This window comes from Gossypium hirsutum, chromosome D06 (genome assembly GCF_007990345.1).
Source record: "Gossypium hirsutum isolate 1008001.06 chromosome D06, Gossypium_hirsutum_v2.1, whole genome shotgun sequence".
Lineage (NCBI taxonomy): Eukaryota > Viridiplantae > Streptophyta > Magnoliopsida > Malvales > Malvaceae > Gossypium > Gossypium hirsutum.
Window position 1 is genome coordinate 31,692,159 of NC_053442.1, and position 19,194 is coordinate 31,711,352.

The 19,194-nt window shown below is 33.5% G+C and overlaps 1 non-coding gene and 1 pseudogene across 1 annotated transcript; both read right to left on the reverse strand.

The window, feature by feature from the left end:
• Window positions 1-1,790: 1,790 nt before the first annotated feature.
• On the reverse strand, window positions 1,791-5,703 carry LOC121218548 (dehydrogenase/reductase SDR family member 12-like; annotated as a pseudogene).
• An 8,578-nt stretch (window positions 5,704-14,281) lies between these two features.
• Window positions 14,282-14,388, reverse strand: LOC121218737 (small nucleolar RNA R71). Its single transcript, XR_005915214.1, has one exon. It is a non-coding gene; the product is annotated as a small nucleolar RNA R71 (small nucleolar RNA).
• Between the last annotated feature and the right edge of the window lie 4,806 nt (window positions 14,389-19,194).

Sequence of the window (19,194 nt, forward strand, 5' to 3'; positions counted from 1 at the left end):
GTGGACAATTGCAAAAAAAAATGTGTTATTCAAATTTATTCGATGTACGTACCTTTTCTGTTAGTTATTGTTTTAATAGTTTTGTAATAATCTTACATTTAACCATATACATCGATTTATCAGGAATTAATATTATGCATTAATTTATTTGACTTTTATAAGCATTTTTTTTAAATTGACCTTAGAATCTAATTTTCTAACTCTACTCATAAGCTCACTCCATGATTCAAGCCTTTGATAGATTCCATCACTCCATGATTCTCACTTTATGATTAGGGCTTCCATAAATAAAGGAAAAGAAGCAAGAAATATCTTCTTCAGTTTCAATCTTAGAATCAGTGAATTTTTTTAGCCCCAATAAGCTCTTATTCCATACCCTGCCATCACTACAGTGCCAAACCTCCAACACTTCCCATAGGAGTTTGGAACCCAAAATTGTTTCTCATTTTCTCTAATTTCATTTTTATAACATCACCCCAATGAATTTAATATAAAGAATTTTAACTTTGTTAATAATTGGACATGGATTTTGAAACATGAAAAGTGGGACAAATTTCTTGAAAATAAAACTAAAGAGATTAATTTCCAAATGTACAAAGATTATAGGGGCTTGGAGAATATTTTAACCTATATTTATTATAATCATTAGGGATGTGCTGAGTTGAATTCGGTTCGGTTAGATCTTTTTAGATTTTTCTAACCATTTATGATAATTTAGTTTGGTTCACGATTTGTCCATACTATTTTTTGATTTTGTGCTTTTGGACTTTAGACATTCTTTGCAGTTTCAAAGTTCCATGTAAATAGAAAATAATCAATAATCAATAACCTTAATATAGTATTTTCTTTGTAAAATATTTTTATATAGAATTTTTGAGTTATTTTTTTGTATTTAAATAAAAATATTTATTTTTACTTCATAACAAAAAAGAGTTTGGTTCCGGTAACCAAAATTTTTTAACTTATGGAAGCTATGGTTGGATATTTCCCAGAAAAAAGCCAGAATATGGTTTTTATGGGTTGTTTAAGAAAGTATGCGCCCATTACACAAATTGTTATTTTAGTAGGTATACTTTCTCTTTGTGGTATTCCACCATGTGCTTGCTTTTGATCCAAAGATGAAATTTTAGTGACTATTGGTTGTATTCACCGATTTTTGCAATAATAGTTTCGTCCACCACTAGATTAATAGCATTTTATATAATTCGGATCTATTTACTTACTTTTGAAGAATATTTAGACATTCATTTTCAAAAATATAGTGGCAAAAAAATAACTTTTTCTATTCAATAAAACTATGGGTAAAGAACAACAAATAATTAACAGAAATTTTCGTTGAAATAGCAATTTGAAGGTTCAAAAGGAATCTTTACTATTTATTGTGTCATTTTATTTATTTATTTATTTATCCTTTCTATTTAATTAGGTCTTCAATAGAGGTTGTTTAATTTGTGTTTTCCTAAAAGAGAACTCCTTTATTGTAACTAAAGTAACTAGTTGTAACTTCAAATAAAATTCAACAAAACAAAAAAGGGTTCTTTTATCATTTTCATTTTTCAATGATTCATTTCTCATTCTTTTGTATGATTTTTATCTTGTGAGGTTTGACATTTGTTTTTTAGGAAGTTCATCAGCTTTGCTCTTTGCTTGCATTTCAAGGAAATTTTCTTGGGAAAATTTTATTTTAGAACATCTGTTTCTATGAACATATAAAAAGGAGTACAAACAGCTTATTGAAGATTCCTGAGAAAGAAACTTTGCATCATTTGAATATTCCTTTAGCCAAATGCTACTGAACTGGCTGTCCTATTTCTTGATTGTAGAAAAAGATTCTTCTTTTTCGCTATAGCTGAATTTGATATACAGTTCCTTTCAAAGTGCCCATTCTAAACCAATGCACATATGGAAAAGCATTATAACATAAAGCTGATTATCCTTCCTATGAGCTAAAGATACGTATAAACAGCATAACGCAGAAGCAATATGCAGCAAGCAGATTCCTGGAACAATTTGGGGTTGGGAACTAATGTTTTTTTGAGACTATACCAAGGAACGTAGAGTGTCGTAAATGGAGTCTATGATTGCATGAGACTGCCTTGTAGCTGCGAACTTTAAGTGTTTAGGAGCTTCTGCTCTATCAAAATAGAAACCACCAGATACCAGTTTCTCTTTAGGCTGTAAAGCCAACCATATAACTGTGTCCGCACCTTCTTCACTAGTTCTGAGCTTTCCCGATAACCTGCAATGAATTTGCAAAGGTAAAAAGGTCAAGATAAAAACTGAAAAAGGAATCATTGTGTCATGTATTGGACAAAGATGAGTAGGAGTAGTCGAGTTGCTGCTTGGAAGAAGAAACAACTCACCATTTGTTAAAATCAGGTAAACTTTTAGCTACTCCAGGTGTCTCAGCCCAGCCCGGGTGCATTGAGTAAAACCCAATTCCTTTGTTCTTGTACATCTCAGCCCACTTTTCAGTTAGTGCTACCTAAGAAAAAATAGCAACAAGGTTTAGACATTTCTTCAAGGGCTAGCTGCCTAGTTTGGGATGTGAAACACAGAAAACAAGCTTGGCATCCTGAGGTCTATCATTTGTTATACAAGATCAACTTTGAAAGACAATCATGACAGTGTATTATGAACTTTAGAGAACAGATTCCATATTGGCAGAGGTGCAGTAGAGAAAGCTCCCTGAATGTCATGATTTGAATTTCTCTATTTATAGGGTTAAGCCCCATAAAAGAATAACCTGAGAGGCGGTGTTTACCAATCCTAATGACTACCGAACTTTCTACCTCTCCCCCCCCCCCTCTGGTTAAGTAACTTACATATTACTAATCAATACCTGGAAATAACAAAGCCTATATTGAAAACATTACCATCTTAACAAACAAATATGCAAACGTGTGGACCCAAATATATGTGGTGCACAAAATCCATGAGTTCCACCAGGCACCATATAAGGGCAGTGTGGAAGATACACAAAGTTCTACGGTAAAGATGGGTGCAAGATTTTCCTTTTGTCATGTTTGGTAAACAAGAGGTCTATGAAGCGTACAGTCAGAAAATCATACAGTAAAGTTTTTCCCCTTTTACATGTTCAATAAACCAGTGGCCCATCAAGCATGCAGCAGGGTTACATTCTTTATGTCATACTTTCTTGGCATATTGAGTTTGACAATGGAAAAATAATAAACGTTGCAGCCATATCTAACCCAGTTAGGAAATTAATTGTCTGAAATGCATTTCTTTTCATGCCAATAAAAGAAAATCAACCAAATTAGTTTCGTCCAGAAGAGTTAGCTAGATATGTCCATATGATTCAAAATGTTGTTGCACTTTGCAATTAGAGTAAGAAAATGAAGATCATACATCACATTGACATTACAGGAGAATCGCAATAAAAGCCTATGACCTAATATCAATAATATCCTTTTTTTCCTAATCTAAAATTCGGTAAGTTAGACAGTGATAGTTCAATTTAGTTGAATGATTGGCAATATATTACCAAATCTAATGTAATATCTAAAATGTTATTTCAGCAAAAAAGAATAATAACTTTTGATAACTTCTAGCAGTAGAAAAGCTATCAACTTAGCTGACCTGAACTCGCTTGTTCCTAGCATATTGCTCTGCCCACTAAATTTTCCATCACTAAACTGCAGTTACAATGAAAGGAGAATTCATAAGTATCCATTAATTCAACTAGCGCTATAGCTAGGGGTTTAGGAATGGACCAAGACAAGTAAAACAACTACCTGTAGATCACTGGTCAAGGAAGTAGTATACATTCCACCAGATGAAACTGTTATGACTCGAGCATCAGGAGAAGCTATCTCCAGCAAAGGCAACATTAATTCTGTTGTGGCATAAGTGCCCAATACATTGACAGCAAAGTTCAACTCAAATCTGGAGGCACATTGGAAATAAGAAAGACAAGACATCAAATAGTTTTTTCTATTCTTTTTCCTCAGTTTTAATGAAGGAACAGAACACATGATGTATCGAATATTTTGTCGTTAAAGTGAAAAGCACACCCTTCAGATGTCGTAACTCGTTTCTGCTCCATCAGTCCAGCATTGTTGACCTGAAGGAAATAAAATTTAAAAAGAAGAAAATCATAAGCGTTACATGATACAGCAATGGTTTAGCAGAATGGCAGGCTACTCTTAAATAAATGTTATCCCTTTCTCATTAAATATTGGAACAGAAGACGATCCCAGTCTATATAAAGTTACCAACTGAACAAAGACAAGTGTTTCGGAATGGTAGACAAATATATACAACCAGATATTGAAGAAAAGTACTAGTTATTTAGAACTTAAATGATGCCACCCAATTCTAGCTGTAGAACAACTACTATTTCTTGGAGGAAACTTTAACTAGTAATAAGCAAAATAGAACTTTACAAGAACATGAACCGGAACATCCTTTGAAGAGAACCTGGATGCAAATGACTTGATCTCGCTGATGGACGAAAGATCACAAACCTGCAAGCTATACTTTATAAGCAATTTAAGACTGAAACATTGTAGATAAATTATAAACCATAAAACTGTAAACAGGTAAGGGCTTAATTTATGAAAATTCCAAAGAAACAAGCTTTTCAGAATCCATCATGGAAAACAAGAGATTAGCAAGGAATAGATGATAATTACTTCCAAATGAACATTTGGATTGCCAGTTGAAGACTGAATTTTAGAAAGAGCGGTTTCTCCCTTCTCCTTGTTACGACACACCATATAGACAGTTGCTCCACTGCGGTAAACATCATGATAACATGAACAAAAAGGAAAACAGAATGCAGGTACATGCAAGTTTATTTTTAATAAATCAAACAAGCAAAAAGGTCAGAAAATAATCAACACCATGATGCAAGAGCCTCAGCAGTAGCAAAACCAATGCCAGCATTTGCTCCTGTGACCACGCAGTTCTTCCCCTCTATTCGTATTTCCATATCTTCGGGTTTGAATTTCTTGGAGTGTCCCCTGAAAATCAAAGAATATCTTAAAGACAATATACAATAATGTCAAAAGATCATTTCCTAGTACTTAATCTTTGATGAGCAGAGCGCTGGCTTCTTTGACCAGTACTGAGAAACCAATATTAGGCGACAACTAGTGAAGATACGCGCCGACAAAAAACAAATAACTTAAACCCAAACTCACAGAGTCAAGAAAATGTGCAAGTGTCAGAGATATTTTCTGAACACCTATATTAGCTTTGATTATTATTATTGAAGGATTCAAACTTGAGTTCTTATAATTTCAATTATCAAGTTATAAGAAAAACTATTTATTCCATCAGCAGAAAAGGAATAAATATGCATAAAAGCGCCAATTTTGCTCCATAAAAAAGGACAAGGTTTTGCAAGAGGGGCAACAAGTGAACTTACAAGAAGCCATTTCTGGTGAAATTCAAGTAACCATAAACTCCAAATGCAGATGCCCGCCAAGTCTTGTAGACAAAGCAAAAAATAAAATCAGTAAGCCCCCCAAGACAAAGGATAAGTTTTAACAACAATAATAAATGAAAAGGGGAAGTGATTACCTTCAGAAGGAACATGATTAGTGCTGTGATGGATATGTGAAATTCAAAGTGCAAAGTTGCATTTTTCATTTGTTTTTAAATTCTTACATTGTAGATAGGAGCCCTTGAAATTGGTTGTGTTTGTCGTCTGTTGTTTTGCCACGTTGCTAAATATATTGCCGTTAGATGCTCTGCTGTCTGAACCAGTTGGAGGATCGGGAATTGATTAGCATATTGACTCGAATAAAGGCATTGAGCTAGTTGATTAGTAACAGGTGACTCTAGAAATTTGTTTTTAGGAGTTAAAAAGAATAAATTGTAATTTTATAATAGTAAATTAATAATTTTTAAAACATTAAATTAAAATTTTATCATTTTTAGGGGAGTTAAATTGTAATTTTACTTTTATTAATTTAAAATTTTAAAGTGTCAAAATGTAAAATTTTTCATTTTAGGGAGGTCGGGGCCACTGTCAGCCCCCCGAGATTCACCCATGATTAGGAAATCAGTACAGATCGGTTAAATCAAAAAAAAAATTGATCGAGCTTAAACCAGATTTTTAAATTTTTATTTTTAAAATTTTTAAAATTATTTATTTAATCAAACTGAAAAGACATGTTGGATTAACGAACCGGTGGCCCTGACCAATCCGATCACCAGTCCGATTCTGAAAATATTGATTTTTGGTACATTATACTTAAAAGAAAGAATCCAAGTCCAAATTTTGAAGATAATATTATTGAAATGAGTGGTCACAAATTTCATGAATAAATCGTAAAATAGACATGAAAATAAAAAAAGATCTTTAATTTAACTAATTTTAAATTCGTGCTATCAAGATCGGAAAAAAGATCGTGTTATCAATGCAATAATTAATTATAAATTTGATGACACAACAATATTTAAAAAAATATTTAATGCAAATGTATAGGAACTGTTTTCTTATTTGTGCATCTCATGGGTGTATTTTATTTAAAAATTAGTTTTAATCTTAAAATCATGTCAATTTGTTAAAATTTGAAAATAAAGTAAATTAAATAAAGGAAAATTATATTCATAGTCACTTAATTATTATTATTTTTACCATCCAATTAAGAAAAGTTATAAAACAATCACCTAATTATTCAATTTTGTCTTTTTTGATCATCAGCTTGCTAATGGTGACAACTTTTAAAATTGACATAGTAACAACTTTAACCTTCAACATTTGTACATGTATCAATTTAGTCTTGATTCTAAAAATTCAAACCCTCAACATTTACACATGGCGTAATTTAGTTTTTTTTTTCTTGTTTTTTCTTTTTGCAAACTTGATTTTCTTTGTAACACTTTCACCTAAAAAGCTAAAAACAACAAAATTGAATAGCTAAATTTGATTGAAAATATATAAAAAAATTGAAGCACCCATAAATCCAAGATAATAATTTTCATATTTTCTTATTCTTTTAATATTAACCCTCAATGTCATAAAGAAAATTAAAACTGAAAAAAAATTACATAATGTATAAAGTTAACCATCTTTGCTCATTTAGCTAGATCAGTGAATACTTTTAAGTTTATGCGAAACTAGTTAAACTCAAAGCTCATCTCTTATTCCCCAAAAGAACTGCCTGAAGCTTTCTTCTTCAATTGGTGCCAGTTCGAGATCATACTTGCTAAGTAGCAAGAACTCTCATTCATAGTCGACTACTAGCATTATCACCTTGTTTCAACATCATAAATTCTTGTTTTCAATCTTCTAGATATAGTTCGCTGACATATTTCTTTTTGAACTCCTAATAAAAGAACATCCAATCAATCTAATCAGCTAGCACATGTCAGGTGAAGGTTAGCCAGCATTATATGTCTAATCTTTTAGAAGTGATACCAACAAGTAACACACTCAGGCGATGAACATTCTAACTGCTATGGAACTCACTTGGTTGGCTCTAACCAGTTCTCAGCTAAGGAAAGGTCAACACCTTTCAATCCCTTAAATTCAATTGCTTAATATTTTCGTAACTCTTATATTGTGGTTCGTTGGGATACAGCTATCAACGCAACTTGCGGAGCAGCTCTCGCATATCAATTAAACAATTTAGGCAAGCTATTAAATTCAACACTTAATTATAATATGTTATTTAATCAATTCCGTGAATTAAATGAGCCTACCAAAGCTTTTACGAAGAATCGATGTTAACGGAGGACTAAAATGTAAAATTTTCAAATTTACCGAGTTGACGACGCGACGTTAAGGGAATCATGTTACGACATTGAAGGTAGAAGCTCAACATCGTGACTTCAATAGAGGATATTGCGACTTTGGAGAACAGGGGGTATTGTCGGAAAAATGGAGCAGGGGATGTCGCAACGTTACACTCTAAGGAACTCACCTTGCGACATGTAACATCCCGATTTAGGGCCTAGTCGGAACAATGGTTTCAGGACCACAAATCTGACGAGAAAAAAAATTATTATCATTATATTTTTATGGCCTACGATTTTATGGAAAGATTTTGTGAAATTTTCATTCGAAAATTTTGAAGAAATGGGCACTCAATTTAGTCAGAAGGATTAAATTGTAAAAAGAACAAAAGTTGAGTTCTACATGCTAGAGGTGTCCAATTATTATGAAATTTTAAATTGGAGGTCTTTAAATGGAAATTATACCATTGGTTAAATTGTGGACAAAAATGGACATGAGATAAGTGAACTAGGATATTTTTAAGTGAAGGGTATTTTAGTCATTTAGTTATTAAAATGAATTAAAAACAAAATTAAAAGCCAATTTTTATCCATCTTCAAGATAGGGCCGAATTTTACAAGGGGGAAGCCATAGTTAGGGTTTTCAAGCTTCCAAGCTCCATAGTAAGTGATCTCAAGCCCCGTTTTTAATGTCCTTTACGTTTTAGAGTCATGGTAATTTGATTTAGCTTATTCTAGCAGTAATTTAACCTAGGGTTCATATTTGGAAAAATACCCATAGGTGAAATGTATTTATTTTGATCTTTTATGGTAGACTATGAAGCTTGAAATTATGTTAAATAACTTTTGCTAAGCGATTTTAAGTGAAAACGAGTAAAACGTCATAATCGGTAAAAATACCTAATGTTCATAAGTAAGTGTTAGAGTGGGAATTTGATATTACCATAGAAGGGAAAAATGTTCAGCATGTCATAAAACATAAGAATAAGAGATGAAGTTTAATTTCCGAGCTTTGGGACAAAAGTGGAAATATGCAAAAGTTTAGGGGTAAAAGCATAATTTTGCCAAAATTGAGTCGATGACTGTTTTGATAAATGTGAATATTAAACAAGTTAAATTTGATATTATAGATCAAGAATAACGTGGAATCAATCTCAATCGGGGAAAGGAAAAGATCGTAGACTAAATTGCAAAATTACTATATTTTGCACCGAGGTAAGTTTGTATGTGAATAATGCATTGTTTTAATTTTATTTAATATATTGTTGAGATATGATTGAATATAGAATAAATATTTGATGTAGATTACAAAAATGTGGTTAAATTTGAAAAAGTTGGTAAAATGTTGTAAAATAAGGTTCCTGATTGAACACTCGGATTAGATTGGGATTCATTGAATGTAAGGGGTTGCTAAGTGCAGATTCCCCGAAACTCTGATCAAAAAGGGGTTTCTAAGTGCAGATTCTCCGAGGGGTTGCTAAGTGTTGATTCCCCGAATTATTGATTCTAAAGGTGGTTGCTAAGTGCTGATTCCACCGTATCCTTGATTGTGAAAGGGGTTGTTATGTGATCATTCCCCGTATCACTGAATATAAGGTGGTTGCTAAGTGCTGATTCCACCGAGTAACGGTTAATATTCCGAAGTGTTCATAGGGGAAATTGGACAAGTGAAAGTACATGTGAAATGGATAAGATTACTGATGAATATTGGGTTCGAATCGACCCTTGAGTAAGATGATATGAAGTATTAAAACTATTAAAGAGTAATTTTAGAAATAAAACAGTTTTAAACAACAACAGTTGTGTAACTTTGAAAACTTACCAAAAATGGTGAAAATTGAATTAGAGATTTTATAAGATATGAAATTAAAGCTGAATGAGCCTATTTTCACATAAAGGAAACAGAATAGGTAAAAGAGTTAAATATTTTGAGATATTTGAATTTTAGTGAGACAGGGTCAGAATGATTTGGAAATCCCCTGTCCTGAGTTTGGAAAATCATTAAAAATTGTAAAAAAATAATTATGGTTTGTAATTTACATGGTTAAATTTCTAAATGAGTCTATTTGTAAGATAAACAAATTGGAACATCATTTGAATTCTTTATAAAGAGATAATTAATTTTTAGTGAAGAGGGGTCAGAGCTATCAAGCAGTGAAATAGGGGAAATTTTAAAGAATAAACTGTACTAATTGGCTAAACCAAAAATTCTTAAAATTTTATGGTAAGAATATATATGAGTATAGTTTTAGGAAAAATTTACGGATCTTATTTTGGAGTTTCGTAGCTCTAGATAAAAATGATTTAGTGACTGTGACGCGAATAAACAGCTTGCTGGAACTTGAATAAATAGTGAATTTATGTGTGATTAAGATTATATTATCTATGGAAACATGCTAGAAACTTGTTTATTAATCACATACTTAATTACTAAGCTATATACTTACTCCTATTTCTTTTCCCTTGTTTTATAGTGTTACCAGTTCAGCTTGGAATTCGAAAATAGCCGGGAACTCATCTACACTATCCACAACTTTTGGTATTTTGTAATCAATATTTCTAAATTATGGCATGTATAGAAGACTTGATTTTGATGTTATATGTTACAAAGTATTTAGCCTAAATGTTAGTATATGTTATTTGATAAATTATTTTATACAATGTTAATCATGATACTTAAAATGTTAAGTATGATTTAAATATATTTGAGAATATAAATGTTGGTTGAAACATTGGAACTGGCTAGGTTACGATCTGAAAATTTGCAAGTGAGGTTACATATTTATAAAGGGGATTATGTCAAAATTTGTGTTAAAAAAAATCTCAGTTGGAACGATAACAAGTGTTTGTGTTCTAGTAATACCTCATACTCTGTTCTGGCGGGGAACACGGGTAAGGGGTGTTACACGACATCAGAGGACTGTAGTCGTGACACCTCTTACTGGCAAGTTCACATCGTGACGTTGAAGGTATGTCTTCGCGATGTTACCTACTGAAATTACAACATATTTGAGCATTACATCACAACAACTTGATACATAAGATCATTAAATTTATCTAAGTCCATATAAGTCCTATGCTTCATACATATATACATTTTCAATTCATATGCTTATAATCAAATAATTTTTTTTTCATCCAAGGTACCAAAATGACAATTCACAACATAAAATTGAATCAACCTTAGGTACATGCCACTTATTGATAATGAAATGAGACTATACAAACTTACTGAATTAAGAGCTACGATCTGGATAATACTTCACTCCTCGGGACCTTGAGATCTACTAATACCTGTGCATTGAAAAAAACCCGTATATTGAGCAATAAAGCTTAGTGGTACTTCCATGATTCAAGTAAATAATATGATAAACATAACATGACAAGAATGCAATCAAAATATTATTAGTTTCTCTACAATTCAAATTATCATTCATGTCTCATGTACCAAATTCATGTCAAACTACATTTAGCATATCACATATATACCATCTTATACTTTCTATCATCATACCACATTCTCATATATGTCACAACATATCACAATTTCATTTATTTTTCTTATTACTATCTTGAATCCTCTTATTCGTTTTACATTCATATCGGCCCTCAGAGCTCGTTTGTAATTAGTTCACATGATGTTTCACTTTTTATCGATTTTCACATTCAATAAACATATATGGTATACCATTTTCAATTAATATTTCATATCAACCATCATTTGGAAGTTTATGTTTTATGATCCTTATTAACCGGACAATGACTCAAGATGGATACATAGATCATCCAACCATCACACCTATATATCTAGCACCCAGTGCCTCATCAAAATGTCCAAAGTATAAATTACACTCTATGCCCCATTAGTATAACTGAAGTAAAGTGTACTCCGCACCTCATCGGAAGTTTGAAGTATAATATGCGCTCTACGCCTCATCGGTATAGATCAAAATATAATCCTATACACTAATCTTATGTCATGCCAACTATACCCGACGTTGGTCGAGACAATTAATAAGGTAACGAATGAATCAATACATGTATGTGTAAACGGAAAAATATATAGGATTTTTCCTATATAATTTATCACCTTTTTACTTAAAATTGTTGTTAAAACCAAGTAATTGTTTAATAAATTAATGAAATATGTGAAAATATGAAATTAGGACATAAAAATTATTAAAATGTGATTTTATGTTTTATTATATAGTTTTCATATATAAAATGACTTATTTTATATTATTTTAAGCATATTATATTTTTAAGCTGTGAAGTGGGCCACGCATGATTAAATTAAATAATAAAATATAATGTTATATTTTAATAATTCATTTTAAATATTTCATTAATAAAATTGGGTTTAATTAATTAATTATATTGATTAATTAAAGTGGTTAAATTAATTCATTTGGTCCTCTAAACTACCTGCTATTTTTGACAAGTCTGAGAGTTTTCTTCTAATTGCAAAACCATCCAAAGTGGGGAACAAGTCAACCCAATTTTCAGCTACACATAGCTGATTATAGACCAATTTTTGGTTTAATTACATAAGGCCCTTGAAAAGTTAAAGAAATCAGAGGTTTACCTGAAGATTTGCTGGAGACCGAGTCTTAGTCCTGAGTTGTTGTGGCATTCAAATTGACCAAAAATCAAGGAAAATCAGCCACGTTTCCTCAATTTATGGCCGGCCACTCTTGGAGGAGGTTTCAAAGGATGCACAGTCCTAATTTTAGCAAATTACCTCCCTTGCCTCACCTATAAATAAGAGCTCATTTCTCACTTTTTTAGGCATCCCTCATCCCTCATCCATCATCCCTCTCATCTCTCATCCTCTCTCCCAACTCTCTTAGATATCACGCCTATCATCATCCTTGCATAAGGATTTTAGCAAATTAGCCTCTTAAAAAGCCCTTGGTCAGCCACCTTGGAGAACCATCAGCAAAGGAGCAACGCAAAGAAGCGAAGGAGCCTCGTCAGTCAGAGTCTTGGGTGACAGCCACTGTGAATTGGGTTTAATCTTTCTTTCCTTTAATTTAATTTAAATATGTTTGCTATGAGTTCTATGTTATTGTTTACAACAATGATAGCTTAATTTTTATTTAAGCTAGGATGATTATTTTGATTAAATAATATTTATGTGATTCATGTTTATAATGTTTGTGCCTCAATCGATCATGTTTTCAATTAAAATCAAGTCTGTATTTCGTTCATACGTGATTGAAATGCACCTAAATTAGCTAAACAATCCTAACTAGACGACGGCCAATGGACGCATAATTGAAATGTGCATGCTTAATTTAGATCCTAACCCGATTAAATTGTAGGTTGCATAACAACCCTAACCAGGCTCTGTTATCTGCATAGTTTGTAGATTTGTGTGATTAAATTGTTTCAAACCTAACACGTCCCTGCTACCTCACATGAATGCTAAGATACCCTTAGTAAATAAGAATCAGTAAAATGCGTATTTACTAAGTAAAGGATTCCGAAAGGACCTAATTTGGTTTCCAAACTCATGAAAGATCGAGTTGCTATGGAATGTTTTTCCGAATATTATTAAGCATGACGATAATAAATTAAGTTTAATTAAAGTAACTGTCCTAGTTTATTTATGTTATAATTGTTACAAATTGTGTTAAATTTTGCTAAAATCTATTTCATTTATATAGTTTGCATATTACGATAATTTACATTAGAGATCATTGTATCTAGTTTATACCACTTCTCAACTATATTTTGTTTTTATTTTTCAAATTGTTAATATAATTTTAAAAATTAAGTGACTTAACACAAATACAATCCCCGTGGAAACGATAACTCGATACTTACTTATTACTTGATAACGACTGTGTACACTTGCACAAACTCGAGCATTACAAGTTTTCGACACCGTTGCCGGGGATTGTCAACTATTGCCATAGTCATTTTTTTCGTGAAATTATTTATTGTCAATTTGATTTATTTCTAACATTATTAACTTATTCTTTTTAATTTTTATGATTTTCTTCTCAGGTGTTTATGAGCATAGATCGAATTATCGATTTCCTTCCTATAGACCCTGAAATTGAGAGAACTTTCAGACAAAAAAGATGTGAATGAACAACTCAAAGACAAGTCGAGATGGACCTTGGAAATCAGAATCAAGACCAAGGTAATGAAGCAGATTATGTACGAAATCCTATCCACATTACCGATGATAGGGATCGATGCATTAGACAATATGCTGTGCCACTTTTTAGTGAGTTAAACCCAAGAATTAGAAGGCTAGATATTGAGGCAACTCGGTTTGAATTGAAACTAGTGATGTTTCAAATGCTACAAATGGTCGGCCAATTTAGTGGTATGCCTACGGAAGATCCACATCTCCACCTTCGATTGTTTATGGAGGTGAGTGATTCATTCAAGATAGCCAGTGTGACTAAAGACGCACTGAGGTTGAAGTTGTTTCCGTACTCGTTGCGAGATCGAACACGACTATGGCTCAATTTATTGCCACCAAGTTCCATATCTACATGGCAAGAATTAGCAGAGAGATTTTTGGTTAAGTATTTGCCACCTAGCAAAAAATGCTAAGTTGAGGAACGAGATCACAACTTTCCAGCAATTGGATGATGAGTCTTTGTTTGAGGCTTGGGAGCGATTCAAGGAGTTACTTCGTAAGTGTCCTCATCATGGGATTCCTCATTGTATCTAGTTGGAGACATTCTATAATGGTCTCAATGCACATACAAGATTGATGGAAGATGCTTTCGCGAATGGTGCAATTTTGTCTAAGTCTTATAATGAGGCTTATGAGATCATCGAGACGATCACGAGTAATAACTATCAATGGCCAACAAATCAAACAACTTCAGGAAGACGTGTAGCCAGAGTTCATAAAGTTGACTCTCTCACTTCGTTCTTGGCTCAGGTATCGTCTATTTTCTCTATGTTAAAACAGTTAACCACTAATAGTATTAATAATTTTACAGCTCAACCACCAAGTCCATTTAAAGTAGTTTCTTGTGTGTACTATGGGGAAGGTCATTCTTTTGAGAATTGTCCATCAAATCCCGAGTCAGTGTACTATGTGGGGAACCAATATCAAAATAAGAGTGGACAAGGACCCCAGTCCAACTTCTACAATCCTTCATGGCGTAATCATCCTAACTTTTCTTGGAGCAACCAAGGAAATAGATTGAACAACAACTTATTGCAGTAGAGACCCAACCAATCTTAAGGGTTTAATCAGCAAAGCTCTAAAACCACCTCAAGCTGAGGCATCAAACAGCTTGGAGAACTTGTTGAAAGCGTACATGGAAAAGAATGACGCTTTGATCCAAAGCCAAGCAGTAACATTGAAAAATTTGGAAAACCAAATGGGTTAGTTAGCTACGGAGTTACGTAATAGACCACAAGGAACCTTGCCGAGCGATATTGAGAATCCAAGAAATTTAGGTAAAGAACACATCAAGGCAGTGGCATTGCGAAGTGGTAAAATTCTAGAACCCCAATTGATTGATGTTGAAGATAAGCCCGTTGAGAAGAGTCAACCAGATGTTGAAGTTCCTACAGCAAAAGAATCAAAATCTGCAAAGTCTGATAAGGTGAATCCTAACCTAGTAAATTCAGATATTTTAACATCTTCTATGGATGTAGATGTACCTACTCAGAAAAGTTGTCCGGTTCAACCGAAAGTTCCATCACCTCTATATTCGTAAAGATTGTAGCAACACAAACAGAAACAAGAGGTGTAATTCAAGAAGTTTTTGGATGTTCTAAAGTAGTTACACATCAATATTCCGTTGGTGGAGGCCTTAGAACAACTGTCGAATTATGTGAAGTTTATGAAGGATATACTCTCCAAGAAAAAATGACTAAGTGAGTAAGAGACTGTTGCCTTGACCAAGGAGTGCAGTGCGTTCCTGCAGAACAAACTGCCACCGAAATTGAAAGGCCCAAGAAGCTTTACTATACCCTGTAACATTGTTGAATCTTACTGTGGTAAAGCTTTGTGTGACTTAGGAGCGAGCATCAACTTAATGCCTAAGTCTATTTTCAAGATGTTAGGGATTGGTGAAGTAAGACCTACAACTGTGACGCTTCAGCTAGTGCATCGATCTTTAGCATATCCCGAAGAAAAGATCGAGGAGTTTTTGGTAAGAGTCGATAAATTTATTTTTCTTGTTGATTTCATTATTTTAAATTTTGAAGCAGATAAGGAAGTACCAATTATCCTTAGGAGACCTTCCCTAGCTACGGGAAGAACATTAATTGATATGCAGAAAGGTGAACTCACCATGCGAGTTTAAGACGATCAGGTAACCTTTAACATTCTTAAAGCGATGAAATTTCCTGATCCGACAGAGGAGTGTTTAGTTATGGAAGAGATAAAAACCTTGGTTTCTTTGGAAAGAAATTTTGAAGAAGATCCATTAGAGAAAGCTTTAGATCTTGACCCTTTGGAGGATGAAGAAGGTGAAGAAAACATGTCTTTGGTGAAAGCCAATCCAAGAAATTATATTCAATCCACACGGTTTGAAACATTGGAGTTGGAAGTCAGAAAATTTGTGCAACCCAAGTTGTCAATCGAAGAACCACCTAAACTTAAACTAAAGGTACTTCCTTCCCATTTGAAATACGTGTATTTAGGTGATTGTTCTACTTTTCCTGTGATTATTTCAGGGGAACTGACAAAAGATCAAGAGGAGTGATTAATTGCTGTCCTAAAGAAATTTAAGAAAGCAATTGGTTGGAGCATAGCTGATATTCGAGGTATAAGCCCTTCATTTTGCATGCATAAAATCATTTTAGAAGAAGGTGAAAGAGCTCGAATTGATGGGCAAAGGAGGCTCAATCCTATTATGAAAGAAGTTGTGAGAAAGGAAGTGATTAAATGGTTAGATACAGGAATCATCTATCCTATTTCAGATAGTTCGTGGGTAAGTCTGGTACAGTGTGTACCGAAGAAAGGTGGAATCACGATTGTTAAAAATGAGCATAACGAGTTAATTCCAACGAGAACTGTTACCAGTTGGAGAATCTTATTAATTACAGAAAGCTGAACAAAGCCACTCAGAAGGACCATTTTTCGTTGTCTTTTATGGATCAGATGTTAGATCGACTGGCAGGTATTGAATTCTATTGTTTTTTAGATGGCTATTCGGGATATAACCAAATAGTTGTAGCCCTAGAGGACCAACATAAAACAACCTTTACTTGTCCGTATGGTACGTTTGCTTTTAGGCAAATGACTTTTGGTTTATGCAATGCACCTGCAACTTTTCAACGATGCATGATGGCAATATTTATTCATATGGTCGAAAATTTCGTCAAGGTTTTCATGGATGATTTTTTTTGTTTTTGGTAACACTTATGATATCTGTTTGAGTAATTTGGCTAAGGTACTGAAGAGATGTGAAAAGACGAATCTTGTCCTTAATTGGGAAAAATGTCATTTTATGGTCAATGAAGGAATTGTCTTAGGTCACAAGTTCTCAAAGAAATGAGTTGAAGTTGACAAAGTAAAGGTGGACATAATTGAAAGATTGTCGACCTCAATTACTGTGAAAGGAGTCAGAAGTTTCTTAGGCCATATCGATTTTTACCGAAGGTTTATCAAGGATTTCTCAAAAATTTCTAAGCCGTTGTGTTTGTTGTTAGAGAAAGATATAGTGTTCAATTTCAACAAAGCATGTTTGGAAGCTTTTGAAGATCTAAAGAATCGGCTAATTACAGCCCCAATAATCGTTACACCTTATTGAAACTCACCTTTTAAGTTGATGTGCGATACAAGTGATTATGCTGTTGGAGCTGTGATGGGTCAAAGGAGAAATAAAGTATTCCACCCCATGTACTATGCAAGTAGAACCTTGACAGGAGCCCAACTCAATTATACGGTAACTAGAAAGGAACTATTTGTTATAGTTTTTGCTTTTGACAAATTCTGGTCATATCTTATAGGTACCAAAGTTACAGTATTTACTGACCATGTGGCCATTAAGTACTTGCTCACGAAGAAAGATGCAAAACCAAGGCTAATTCGTTAGATACTTTTACTCCAAGAATTTGACCGTGAGATCCAAGACAAAAAAAGGTGTCAAAAATCAAGTACCTGATCATCTATCGAGGTTGGAACAAGATAAGGTAACCTAGTCTGGTGTGCCTATCAACGAGAATTTCCCAGATGAGCACTTATTTGAGGTAAGTCAAATTCATGAAATACCCTGGTTTGCTGATTTTTCCAATTATCTTGCATGTGGAATAATTCCTCAAGAAATGACATATCAACAAAGGAAGAAATTCCTTCATGATAGTTGGTATTATTTTTGGGAGGATCATTTTTTTAAAGAGTGTGTAGATAATATAATCTGAAAGTGTGTAGCTGAAAGTGAGATTGTTGAGATCTTATATCATTTCCATTCATCTCTAAGTGGGGGACACTTTGGTGGTTCACGTACTGTAGCAAAGATTTTTCAAGCAGGTTTCTTTTGGCCTACACTATTTAAATATGCTTATGCTTATGTGAAGAACTGGATAAGTGCCAAAGAACCGGAAATATATCAGGGAGGAATGAGATGCCATTGACAAACATTTTGGAGATTAAATTGTTTGACGTAATGGGCATTGACTTCTTAGGCCCATTTCCTTCTTCATATGTGAACAAATACATCTTAGTTGCTGTGGACTATGTATCTAAGTGGGTTGAAGCTGAAGCATACCCTACAAATGATGCTAAGGTAGGCATGCGATTCCTACATAAGCATGTGTTTACATGATTTGGGACACCAAGAGCTATTATTAGTGATGAAGGTTCTCACTTTGTGAACAAATGGCTTAAGTGGTTGCTTGAAAAATATGATGTGAAGCACAGGATTGCTACTGCCTATTACCCCCAGTCTAATGGACAAGTTGACAGAATGAACCGTGAAATCAAAGGTATCCTTGAAAAGGTAGTACGCCCTAATAGAAAAGATTGGTCTCGAAGGCTTGATGATGCATTATGGGCCTATCGAAAGCATTCAAGAATCCATTAAGAATGACTCCTTATCGGTTAGTTTTTGGAAAGGCATGTCATTTGCCATTAGAATTGGAGAATAAAACTTACTGGGATTTGAAGCAGTTAAATTTTGATCTTAAACAAGCTGGTGAGAGAAGGATGTTACAACTTGATGAGTTGGAAGAGCTAAGGTTGCTTTCCTATGAGAATGCCAAAATGTGTAAAGAAAGATCAAAGAGATGGCATGATAGCCATATACAACCTCACGAGTTTAAAGAAGGTCAGAAGGTGTTATTGTTTAATTCAAGGCTGAAGTTATTTCTTGGGAAGCTGAAATCCCAATGGAAAGAACCTTATACCATCCACCAAGTTTATCCTTATGGAGCTATTGAATTGTACGACAATTACAAAGGTACGTTTAAAGTTAATGGTCAACGTCTCAAACACTACTGGGATGGTGAAGTTGAGTGAGTTGGATCTTCGTTCAAATCAATAGACCCTTGATT